Genomic DNA, 13,037 nt, shown 5'->3' with positions numbered 1-13,037 from the left:
ATTTTGCTATCTCCCGGCCAGCTGGCTCTCAGTATTTATCTTGTCCTCTAATGATTCATTCTACATATGGAAATATGTAACCTCCCTGAATTTTAGATTCCTTATCTGTATAAAGTAGGAATAAGAAAATATCTAACTCGGGCTTCCCTGGTGGCGCAGTGGTTGAGAATCTGCCTGCCAATGCAGGGGACACGGGTTCGAGCCCTGGTCTGGGAAGATCCGACATGCCGCGGAGCAACTAGGCCCGTGAGCCACAACTACTGAGCCTGCCCATCTGGAGCCTGTGCTCCGCAACAAGAGAGGCCGCGACAGTGAGAGGCCCGCGCACCACGATGAAGAGTGGCCCCCGCTCACCGCAATTAGAGAAAGCCCTCGCACAGAAACGAAGACCCAACACAGCCAAAAATAAATAAATAAATAAATAAATTAATTAATTAAAAAAAAATCTAACTCACAGAGCTCAAATGGGGAGATCACATAGGTATAATGGCACATAGTAAACTCTATTATTTTTCTTTTCTTCCATCCCTGCACATATGCTGCATCATCACCACCATCCTTACAGTAATTATAGCTAATGGTTGAGCACTTACTATGTCCCTGGCACCGTTCTAAGTACTTGACATGCATTGACTAATTTAATCCATACCACAACGTTATGAGGTACAACAGGTACAATGACCACCTTCATTTTAGGAAGACACTGAGGCACTAAGAGGTCAAACAAGTTGCCCAAGTTCAAAAGCTTGGGCTCAATCTAGCCAGTTGGGCTCCGGAGCCAGTGCTTCTATCACCACGCTACACCACATACACAGTGGACCCTGCTATGCTGAAAGTTAGCCATTTAGACCGACGTGGATCCCTCCACTCAGTTTGCCTTTCTGGTCCATCTTCATCCCCAATCAGGGGATATATATATAAGCTGACACTAGAGCAAAAAGAGGTAGAAACGAGGAAACATTAAAGAAAGGGCCTACGAGTGTATCCAATCATATACAGAGATACCATTTATGATTAAAGGAACAGCTACTTCATAATCTTCAATATTGCTTGAATTCTTAGAGCAGGCATTTAATACTTCCAAAATCAATAAGGAACACGTATAAAGGTAGATTCATTTAGGGGAAAACAATTACCAAGGATAAGTAACTTCCAAAGTTAGGAAGAAGGGATTGCATACAGGAGGGAGTTTTTTTGTTTGTTGTTTATTTTGAGGTCAGTTAAACTGCATTAAAACAATAACATCAGTAAATAGTGAATATTTTCCCCTATCATTAGGACAGTGATTAAGAATGAGGGTTAAGAGCAGACATGGACTGAATTCCAGCAACACTACTTTACTAGCTGTTCGAACTTCTGTGTTTTCTCATCTATAAATGGGAATAATGATACCTATCATCTCGGGATACTGTTAGGCTTAAGTAAGACAGTATAATTAAGGTGCTTGGTACATTGCCAGATGCATCACGAGTACTCAAAATACTTTCCTTTTTACAACATCACAGTAATGGCTGAAGAGTATCCTATGGCTGTGCCAGGATTCATTTAACCAGTCCCACATTGTTAAACATTTGGATCATTTTCAATATTATCAATAATAGAAACAATAGAAAAATTTCCTATACAGTTCCGGTTATTTATTTAGTCTTAAATCCTATAAGTGATTTGATGGATCAAAGAATATCAACCTTGTAAACTTGTGACACACATTATCAAATTATTGATCAATATATAGTTTTACCAAGTGAATCTCTATGTTGAAGGTGATCTAGTCAACTCTTGCCAATAGTAGACATTATTTTAAAGAAATACACTAATATGCAGGCCCCCCAAAATAACATGTTGTTATTTTACTTATTTATTAGACATTTCAATTTCTTCCTTTGTTATATTACAAAGCTCTTAGCCTCTAAATTAATTTAAAGTATGAGATTGGCAGGAAAATAGAAAAATAATTGGAATGGGTAAAAAAATTTAACATAGCATATTACAGACATGGCATTTCAAGTCATTTATGAGGAGAATTTTTCCAATGGTTTTCAAAGTACTCCCTGGAGCCTCCCCTGTAGGGAGGGTGAGAATGGGGGTAGGGAGTGTTGCCAGGTTGCAATAACTCTCATCCTTCCACATTTGAACCAAATTTAACTGTTTTACATATTGAACTTATTGGTAAGTTGATCTGAAGGGTTCTGGACCTGAAAACAAAACCAAAAACACATTTAATGCAAGGTTTGGGGACAACTGGTATTCTGCAATATAAAATAAAGAGATAAATTAAAATGTTGAATCTCTCCCTCACATCATATACAAAAATACACATAAGCTGGATCAAAACATTAAATGGGAAAAACCTCCATATACTACCAGAAAATATGGGCAAACAATAAACTGTTTTTCAAGCACACTCATAAAAGTAGATCATAATGAGGGGCACTATTTGCCTGTGTTGGTTTTTCCTAAAGTGTGTGCCTCTGACACAGATTCAAAATGGTTCTGTAGCCAAAGAAGTGTGGAAATGCTACATTGTCAATAGTACAGCCAAGGGGTGCCTTAGGTCATTAACTCTATCAGCATGCCCAAACCAACCCCAAAATATATACTCTAAGTAAAACCAAAAAAAAAAGAATAAATAAATAAAACAGTGTGCAAAGAAAACAAATGTAACCTAGGATCTTGTGCTGCCAGCACTCTGGTCACTAAGCCCTTCCTCTCCCTAGACATTCCAGAGCTGTCACTGCTGCTCTCTGGAAAGAGTCACGTTGTCATCAGGATAGAAAGGCTCTGAGAGGTCCTACGGCAGAAAAAGAAAACTTAGCTTACTCAACATTTCCTAAACTTATTTGACTGTAGAACCTTTCCCTCAACGATACCTATTAATATCCATAGAATTTGTGGAGCACACCTTAGCAAATGCCAGGCTCTATGAAAATTAATCTTCGAATGGGAAAATGCTGGCTGAGGCATCCTTGTCGAGGATATACTGTCCATTTATCACTCTCCCATGTTGTGATTTGCTGACATCTAATGCCGATGCTTTAATTTAGTACACACACATAATTTCTTCAGTATACTGCTGCCCACTGATGTAAAACGCCCCCCCTTGCAGACTGCCTTGGATTTAATTTCTTGTATGTCATCATTATGATGTACTTATATCTTGGAATACTATGAATTTACATACATGAGTCACAGGGCTAAAAAAGTATGCTGGCTTATACTTTTGCTCTACTTTCGCCTATTAAAATATCTTACGAAACTATACATATGAAAAATGTGTCAAGTACTCCTTGCTCTGACTTTTTGTGTCATATTCATGGAAGGAACTGAATGAGACTGTGTTGAGGGCATAGAGCTAGAAGGTTCAGAGACAGGAGTCAGGCTACTCTACAAAAACTCAAAATTGCTACTGCAATGAAGATACAAATGTTTCTTTTCTTTTCTTTTCTTTTCTTTTTTCAAACTTAAGGAGCCCATTCAAATTTTAGGAGAACCAGACACTTATCCTAAGGAGACAGAAAGAACTGCTGATACTCTCACAGGGAGTGTCTCTGTGTAAAAAAGTTTGGAAGGTGGAAATGGAGCTCCTGGAATTGTATTCAAAAGACTTGTTTAGGAAGGTCCGCGTTAGCAGGCCTCACCCGATGGGGGACCCAACAGTGGGTGAGTAGAATAGGACTGAAGACAACTGCTTCTTCTGGAGGAGGGACAGCCTTATGCAGATTGGTGTGGAATTCACCAGAAGCTCTTTTATGTCAAACTTTTTTCAGGATCCAGCTTTATAAATAAGCCTTTTAAAATTGATGTTGAGATTGGCAGTCATGACAATTCCCCCAGGTATAGCTACACACATACCAACAGTAGCATCAATCATTGTTGCAATGGCACCTCCATGAAGGAATTTTTATATGAAGGCAAACGTTCCCAGGAGCCGTCTTCACGTTTCTTCATGATTGGTCAAAGAAGAGTCTTAAGTCCTTGCTCCAGCTGGGGTTGAGGAGAGCATGGTCCTTAGGAATGACTTTCTCCGTAGAAAACCACCTCCGCCCGAGTACCGGGTCCCTCGCTGCGGGGGACGCGCCTTCCCACTTGCCGCGCAGGGCCCGGAGCGTGCCCAAATGTTTTAGTAAATTCTTGAACTTTCTTTTACCCTTCAGGTTATAAATTGAGGGAAAAGAAAAAGAAAAAGCAACGCTAATATAACCGCAGTGATAAGCATTCTCCTGCTCCAAGGACAGTGGTTATTTCGTCCAGCCATTTAAAATTAACGTAAATTTAAATTGTAAAATGTTTGGTTTGTGAGTATTAAGATTCAACTTCTGATCTACATTAAATGTGTCTCTGTATGTTTAATAATGTCAGTGCAAATGAATTCTGTTTGCACAAAATATTAATAACTTCCAAGATTTTTGCTTCTAGTTCAAGATGATCAGATCTCATATGTTCATAAAAATTCTGGTGCTACAAAATCCTGGAATGTCAATTTTAACTGAGGATCAATTGATAACTCTGTAAAGCAGCTTATTCACTGTAAGCTGGGGTTATTACTTTTGAGTATTTTAAATCTGAATTAAATAGTATCTAATCTAATTATTGATGGGAACCAAAAACCAATTCCTCACTGTGGCTTTACTAGTTCACTTACAGCTACTAAGTTGTTGTGAATATATGTATGTGTGTTTTGTGCAATTTCCGCTTCTAACTGGAATGTGGCATTGACAGTTTAAGTGCTGGTTCTTTAGAGTTTGGCATGTCTAGGCTACTGTGTGAAGTGAAATCTTTATTCATACATTGTGTCATGATGTCCTTTGGCTTTCATCTGATCCAAACAAAATCCTAAACTCAATGTGAACTCAGCACTAAAATGTTCATGTTTTAAGGTGCTCATTTGGAAAACCATAAATAATATTACCTTGCTTTAGATTAGTATCAGAATAATATATATATTTTTAATCTTGTAGAGAATTTGTGGATTTTCTATGAACATATGCTTGGATCTCAGGCTGAGAAACTGCCATGGACGATAGCCATTCATTCATTCAACAGTATTTATTGAGGCTACTGTGTGCCTGGCACAGGGAATCCAACAATCAACAAACTGCCTGCCCTTATGAACAGCCTTACAGTCTAATGGGGAAGGAGGACAATAGACAAGTAATTATATAATTTCAGATAGTGATTCGTGCTGTAAAGAAAGTGAGGAGGATAAGGGAATGGAGAGTGAAAAGGACAGAAGTGCTGTTTTAGAGAGGTTGGCAGGAACGGCATCTTGTTGGAGCTGACATCTGAGCAGATACCTAAATGAATATTTTCCGGGAAGGTTTTCCAAGTAGAAGAAGAGCAAGTGCAAAACTCTTGAAACAGGAATGTACTTGGAGGGTCTGAGGACCAATAAGGTGGCTAGTGTGACTGAAACTAAGTCAGGGAGATAATGTCAGAGAAGTAGCCAGGGGCCAGATCACACGGGGTCCAGGGGTCAGATCACATGGGGTCCAGGGGCCAGACCACATGGGGTCCAGGGGCCAGACCACATGGGGTCCAGGGGCCAGATCACATGGGGTCCAGGGGCCAGACCACACGGGGTCCAGGGGCCAGATCACACGGGGTCCAGGGGCCAGACCACACGGGGTCCAGGGGCCAGATCTCACGGGGTCCTATAATTTTGTAGTAATGACTTTGGTGGTTGTTAGGGGAAAAAATGGGATGGATTGCAGAAGGCATGCTTTAGATAGAAAAGAAGTGGAACTTCTGTCTCTGAAAATCTTTTTTTTTTCCTTTTAAAATCAAGTTTATTGAGGTATAATTTACATACAACAAATGCGCTCATTTTAAGAGGACAGTCAGATGAGTTTTGGCAAATGTATATATCCCTGTCACCATCACCAGAATCAAGATAAAGAATATTTCCATCAGCCTCAAAAGTTCCCTTGTTCCCTTTTGCAGTCAGTGCTCACCCCCTGACCCCCACCAGAGCCAGGAGCTCACTGGAATTGGGGACTCATTATTTTTAATGTGGGCTTTAAGGACCTAGATCTGTGCTGCCTGATATGGTAGCCACTAGCCAAATGTGGCTACTTTAATTGAATTTAAATCAAATTAAATGAACAATTCAGTCCCTCAGTTGCACTAGCCATATTTCAAGGGCCTAATAGCCATATGTGGCTAGTGGCTGCCATATTGGACAGGACGGGTATAGGACTTTTCCATCACTGTAGGCAGTTTTATTGGGCAATGTTGAGATGTCACCCTGGTGGAATGTGACCTTCACCACACAGAGATAGGCCAAGCAGTCTGAAAACCGAGTAAGCCATACATGTCACAACACCCAGCTTTATGTTACTATCTGTGTTTATTACCTTTATCACCAAGTAATTAATAAAGCCATGCTTGGGCCAGGGTGTTTAAGGAGAATGGTATGATGATGGCAACAGTAACTATGGAGTTGTTTATTGCATAGAAATTCTTTCTCCATTACTAAGTTTCAAGGATGTCCTATTTTTATTAAGGACATGCCTTTATAACTTATAAGGCACAATCTTGTTTTAAGTAAAATTAAACCTCAAAATCATAGTCTTACTAAATCTATGTGTGCGTGTGTGTATGTGTATGTGTGTGTGTGTGTGTGTGTTTTGGAAGGGGGGATTCTAAAGCAAATATGCTGAAATAGAAACATTTGTTAAAACTAGTAGTGGTTTTTATATTATTTTTCTGTACACTCTTGAATGCTTGAAATATTTTTTTTAAAGTAGGCTTTCATTTTAAATATTGGACAAGAATATTTAATGTTATCAAGATTGTTCATGATGTGATTAAAGAATACAGGTTAGGGCTTCCCTGGTGGCGCAGTGGTTGAGAGGCCGCCTGCCGATGCAGGGGACACGGGTTCGCGCCCTGGTCCAGGAGGATCCCACATGCCGCAGAGTGGCTGGGCCCGTGAGCCATGGCCGCTGAGCCTGCGCGTCCGGAGCCTGTGCTCCGCAACGGGAGAGGCCACAGCAGTGAGAGGCCCGCGTACCGCAAAAAAGAAAAGAAAAAAAAAAAAGAATACAGGTTAAGGACTTCCCTTGTGGTCCAGTGGCTAAGACTCTGCGCCCCCAATGCAGGGGGCCCAGGTTCAATTCCTGGTCAGGGAACTAGATCCCACATGCTGCAACTAAAACCCAGTGCAGCCAAATAAATAAATAAAATATTTTTTAAAAAATACAGGTTAAAAACAGTATGCACAGTAGTATAGCATAACGGTAAGAATAGCCTAAGAGTCAGTAGAGCATAATAGTTACATGTACTCTGGAGCCAGACTACTTGGTTTTAATCTTAATTATGTCCCTTATTAGCAATGACACATTGAGTAAGTTACTTAACTTCTCTGTGCTTCAGTTTCCTTATCTGTAAAATAAAAATGATAAGAATAGTACCTGGCTCATAAAGATATTATAAGGATTAAGTAAATATATGTAAGGATCCTGGTGCACAGTAGAGGCTCAGTAAGTGGTAACAGCTGTTATGATAAGGCTGAGGATGAGGATGATACAATTTTGGTTTCTTAAAAAAGGATACTCCCCCTTTTGTTTTAGAAAAAAGAACTTGAACAGTCCATCAGAAATGTTAACAACTGTAACCTCTAATTGATAACAGACTTATTTTAATTTTCTTCTTTTTTACTTATAGACATTCTACATCAAGTAATTCTTTTTGTACTTAAAACAATAGAAACACAGAAACAAAATCTTGGCTTTAAGCCCTTCCCCAAAAGTGCCCTACAGCCTGGTAAGCAGTGATTTTCAAAGTGTGATCTTTGGACCAGTAGCATCAGCAGAACCAGACAACTTGCTAGAAATGCAAATTCTCAAGGTCCACCCCAAATGTACTCATTCTGGAGTGGAGCCCAGCAATCTGTTTTAGCTTTATATTCGATTCTGACACTCACTAAAGTTTGAGAACTACTGTGCTAAGGCATAACTTGTAGCTCTGTACTTGACCTCTCTCACCTTTATATAGTGATAAATACTGCACATCATTCTTCCTCAAATACTCTGCAACTCTTGTTTGCAATGTCCTTTCCACCCTTGGACATACCTGCTTCGTGAACCTTTTGAGAGCTATTGCTCCTATCCTCAGTTACTGCCTGGCAATAGAAAATGCAAATGCCTTCTGCAGCCAGGCAGGTAATTTGTCTCAAGGGGGCCTGGTGTACGACCTTAAAGAGTGAAGTGCTGGCCACTGCCCAAAGATGTTCACAATTTTTTTTTTTTTTTTTTTTTTTTTTTTGTGGTACGCGGGCCTCTCACTGTTGTGGCCTCTCCTGTTGCGGAGCACAGGCTCCGGACGCGCAGGCTCAGCGGCCATGGCTCATGGGCCCAGCCGCTCTGCGGAATGTGGGATCTTCCCGGACCGGGGCAAGAACCCGTGTCCCCTGCATCGGCACGCGGACTCTCAACCCCTGCGCCACCAGGGAAGCCCCACAATTTTTTGAAAAGTTAAACTGCTGCTGGCCAAACAAAAACACACCTAAGCCAAGTTTGGCTACTGGCCACCATTTACACTCACTTCTTGGCTAATTCTCTTTCAAATCACTAAGCAGCTATGATGTAGTGGCAAGAGTGAGTGCTGAACATGGAAGAAAACCTTGATTTGAAGCCCAGCTCTGCTACTTGCTAGCAGGGTGGTAATAATGATAATAATCTTAACCTCTCAGAGTTAAATCTTCTCATCTGTATAATAAGGACAATACTACCTATCTCACAGGATTGTTTTAAAGATTAAGATAATATACTTAAAAACACCTGCCATATAATAAGTCCTCAATAAATTTTTCATAGCATTTGTGGTGTTTAGTTTCTTGTATTGTTTTGATTATATGCTTTATTCTACTTGTACTTATGAACCACTTAGTTTAGCCTATTTATCCTACTAGACTCTAGGCTCCTTTGGGACAGGGATGGCCTTCTGCATCCCTTTAAGTTCCTACAATACCTACTTCAGTAATTAAGTCCCTCTCACATCCACCTCAAGCTTCGACAAAAGCTTGTGATTGTCTGGGGTAGGGATCTGGAGTGACAGAGTCAATTCTCAGTAGAGATGTACATTTCATATGAGAAAGTATGTGGCTTGCTTCTAACAATCCCCAAAGTTAGGCTTCCCTTCTGTTTCCAACATAAAAGAGGAAAAACGATGATGGTTATTCTGTTAAGTGGAGGCCTTTTGCTTTTCACAGTTACCAGGTTTGTTAAAAGCAATACAGGATGTTCAGAAGTGCCATACTAGAAATTATGAAGAAAACGGGTTTCAGTTTTAACTTAATTTTGACAATTCAGATACAAGTGATGCTGTGTAGGTATCAGAAGAGCTAACATTAGGTGCCCAGATCATTCTTCCCATCTGGAATAGTGAGGCAAGAACAAGAGCTATTATTTATCCCACAAAGAAGGTTATTAGGCAATTAATATCATGGGATTTGGGGAAGAGGAAGGAAGCATGTGTATCTCACATAAGCAGGTTAGAGGCTTTCTGCACTCCTATGGCTTTATAAGAAACAGAATGTCATATTTTGTCCTAACAAAATTTTCTTTTTCTTACTTTATAGGTACCCAGGCCTAAGTGCCTGTAAAGAATTAATTTCACATATTGAATTTGGCCTGGTTAATATCATTTTAACATATTATTTATGTTAGCTTTCTTACCGTCACAGACTCATTAAATAAATGACTTTCAGGTTAAATGACCTACTTTCAGAACTGTTTGAAAACTTACCTCCTCTACCTCCCCCCATTAACTATGCTTTGTACCAGGGTATTTCTATATTTTTCCCTCAAAAGTATAATCCTTAAAAGTAGGACAACTATAGTAACAAATGGGTTTAGGTATCAAATTTAGTTTGGGAAGAATGTTTCTAACTAATCTAGGTTCCATATAGGTAAAGGAACACTGGACCAGTCAAATGGATTGTGCTTGAGAAGCCAGGGAAAGGCTACCCATTTCTTCAGTAGGGTAGGAAGTAGTTATTCTGTGAAGGCACAATTCAGAATGAAATACTCAGACGCAATTTTAAAAATCTATTTCACTGTTCGCATGTATCATCAATAAGGAAAATTTTGCTTGGTGGTATTGACATGAAAGTACATGACAGTGTTAGAACTGCACACTTGCTGTTATCTTTCCTGTGCTCTGAGGCTTTCATCATGAGAAAAATACAATTTCACTGCAGGTGTAAATTCTCAGTCACAGTAGAAAATAATTTCCACTTAAAGGGCATATCTAATTTCTCAACTTATAAAGAATTAAAAATCAGTTCCAAGACCGCTTGTGTAGTTTACCACCAAACTACTGTCAGAATAGAAATAAACAAAATTTCCTGCATGAATTAATTCTTTAAGAAAAACTTTATTGAAAATTATTCCCTTCAAGATAAATAACATTACCTATTTGTATGGAGGTAACATTATTTTTGCAGGGGCCAGGTAGAACTGGGCAAGAAAATAATTAACATTTAAAGGATTTCCCAGGACTTCTGTGGCGGTCCAGTGGTTGGGACTGCGCTCTTCCACTGCAGAGGGTGTGGGTTCGATCCCCGGTCGGGGAACTAGGATCCCGCATGCCCCACTGCGTGGACAAAAGACTTAACTTGCTGATTCACATTATGTAAATGTTGTTGTTCTTATTATTCATGTGATGACTGGTGTGTGAATAGCAGGTGTGGTGCTTGCAGGGAAAGAAAAATAAACCTTTAAAAAACTATAAAGGATTTCTCTTTGAAACACATTTCTTTAGAAGAAAATTGTAGACAATAATTAGGTGAAAGGCAGTACTAATACCTTTTAGGAATGTCTATTTTACAGACGATTCATTTCAAAGCATCAAATTCTATTTACTCAAAAAACTTAACAAAGTAAACAGTAGCCTTGGCAGCTACAGAAAACTCGAATGGCCTCATGGACTGCGCTGATGTATCTATTTTGTGCCAAATGTTTCAGAAATTTTGAGGCAGTTCACTTATCTAAGGTTTCAGAAAGCAAGAGTTTCCAGAATTATAAGTGAAAGGAGCTGACTGTACAATATTAAAATAATACTAGCTTTCAATTAACATATGAATGTGTTTGGCGTGAAGAGGCAGTTGCCTAGCACACAAGAAATAAAATAAAGTTCTGTGGCCTCCTTAAGGGTAAACATCCTTACAGCCCCTTGAGTCACTACGGGGAGATCCCGAGGCCTAACAAAAGGTCTGTGCTTAACAGCTCCTTTTTTCTCTTGTAGGAAGTAGTATAAAAAGCACTCCGGGGCTTCCCTGGTGGCACAGTGGTTGAGAATCTGCCTGCCAATGCAGGGAACACGGGTTCGAGCCCTGGTCTGGGAGGATCCCACATGCCCCGGAGCAACTAGGCCCGGGAGCCACAACTACTGAGCCTGCGCGTCTGGAGCCTGTGCTGCGCAACAAGAGAGGCCGCGATAGTGAGAGGCCGGCGCACCGCGATGAAGAGTGGCCCCCGCTTGCCACAACTAGAGAAAGCCCTCGCACAGAAACGGAGACCCAACACAGCAAAAATAAATAAATTAATTAATAAACTCCTACCCCCAACATCTTCTTAAAAAAAAAAAAAAGCACTCTGTGTCTGAGAGATCCTGGTGATTTGACCTTGGACAAATAACTTAATTACTTCTAGTCTGTTTCCGTAACTGTAAATGGAGCCAACAATACCTGGTAAAGATATTACAGGCGTGAGGATGAGATGATATATGAGATCATGTTTTGTAAACTATAAAGCAAGGGTAACCAGAAATTAGTTATAGAATACCGGTTATATAATACCGGAAACTATTTTATATAATACTCTCCTAACATTTCCTGCCTATGTCCCTGTCTGTAAAATGGGTACAGATCTAGGTCCAAAAGCCTGTGAACTTGAGCAAGTCATTTCCCTTCTGGACGTGTGTTTCCTAGCAAGGTTATTATTACATTATGAACATCAAATGATATCGTGTATGTAAATGCTGTGACAGGCATATATCAAGAACGCAATAAATGATAGCTGTTATTACTCTCTGAGGGTAAGATTGTAAGGATCAAACAATATTATATATACTTAAAAAGCTTTGAATATGTATTTAAATTCTGTACACATCCAAGGTATTGTTATTTGTACTGTAAACGGCAAAGACGTACATGGAACGAGGAAACAAATGGCGCCTCAATGACTCCAGTGAGGGGGAAAAGGCAGAAAAGGGGGCTCAGGAGCCTCGGCGGCTTGTAATAGCGGTGGGAATGAGAAGAGAGGAGTGTGATAGAAGAAAAAAAAAGAAAAAACTTTAAAAAATACTCTGAGAATCAATTCACTATTCTCCCCCTCTTTCTCTTATGACCTCCAGCCTAGATTAGACCATTTCATTCAACTTCCCATCCCGCCATGTCGCTGGACATTTATTTACTGTACCTTCTTCACTGAGAGCCTTTCATTCCCCTCCCCTTCTAGGAGTCGTGAACTTCAGAACCTCTGCCTCCGACACCCATTCCCTTTAACTCTGTTATTAACCAAGCTTCCCTATATTCTTCCCTCCGCCTAAGCGGGAAGTGAGGCTGGTCGCACCGCAGGGCATCCTAGGAAATGTGGTCTCTCATACTCATTTTGCTTGGGCCCCAGAGTGGGGAAGACGACAGAAGACATACAGTTAAAACTACAACTCCCGGCAGGCAACGTGAGCGACTCTCCGCCTTTCTGCTCCCATTTCGAGTGCCTTCCTCTTCCTCCTCTCCGCAGGCGCCGAACCGCTTGGCTTCATGGTATTTGTAATTCTTTATGGACCCAGGATCCTAGCACTTGATGGCCAGGAGAGAGGCTAGAAGACTCTAATTCCCAGAGGGCAGAGCGAAAGGTGCGCCTGCGCAGTCTCAGTGAGGGCGTGTATGTGTGTCTGAGGGAGAGAGAGCGAGAGCGAGTGAGTGTGAGTGCGGGCTAGGGTGGCGGCCGTTACGTTCGGGGCAACGGCTTCGGCAGTGGAGAAGTAAGAAGAGAAACAACGTCCGGCGCTTCCGCCTTCGCTTAGGAGGA

This window comes from Hyperoodon ampullatus (genome assembly GCF_949752795.1).
Source record: "Hyperoodon ampullatus genome assembly, chromosome: 17".
In the NCBI taxonomy this organism is placed as follows: domain Eukaryota; kingdom Metazoa; phylum Chordata; class Mammalia; order Artiodactyla; family Ziphiidae; genus Hyperoodon; species Hyperoodon ampullatus.
The sequence above is the reverse complement of the archived record's forward strand: the minus strand, read 5'-3'. Positions refer to the sequence as shown.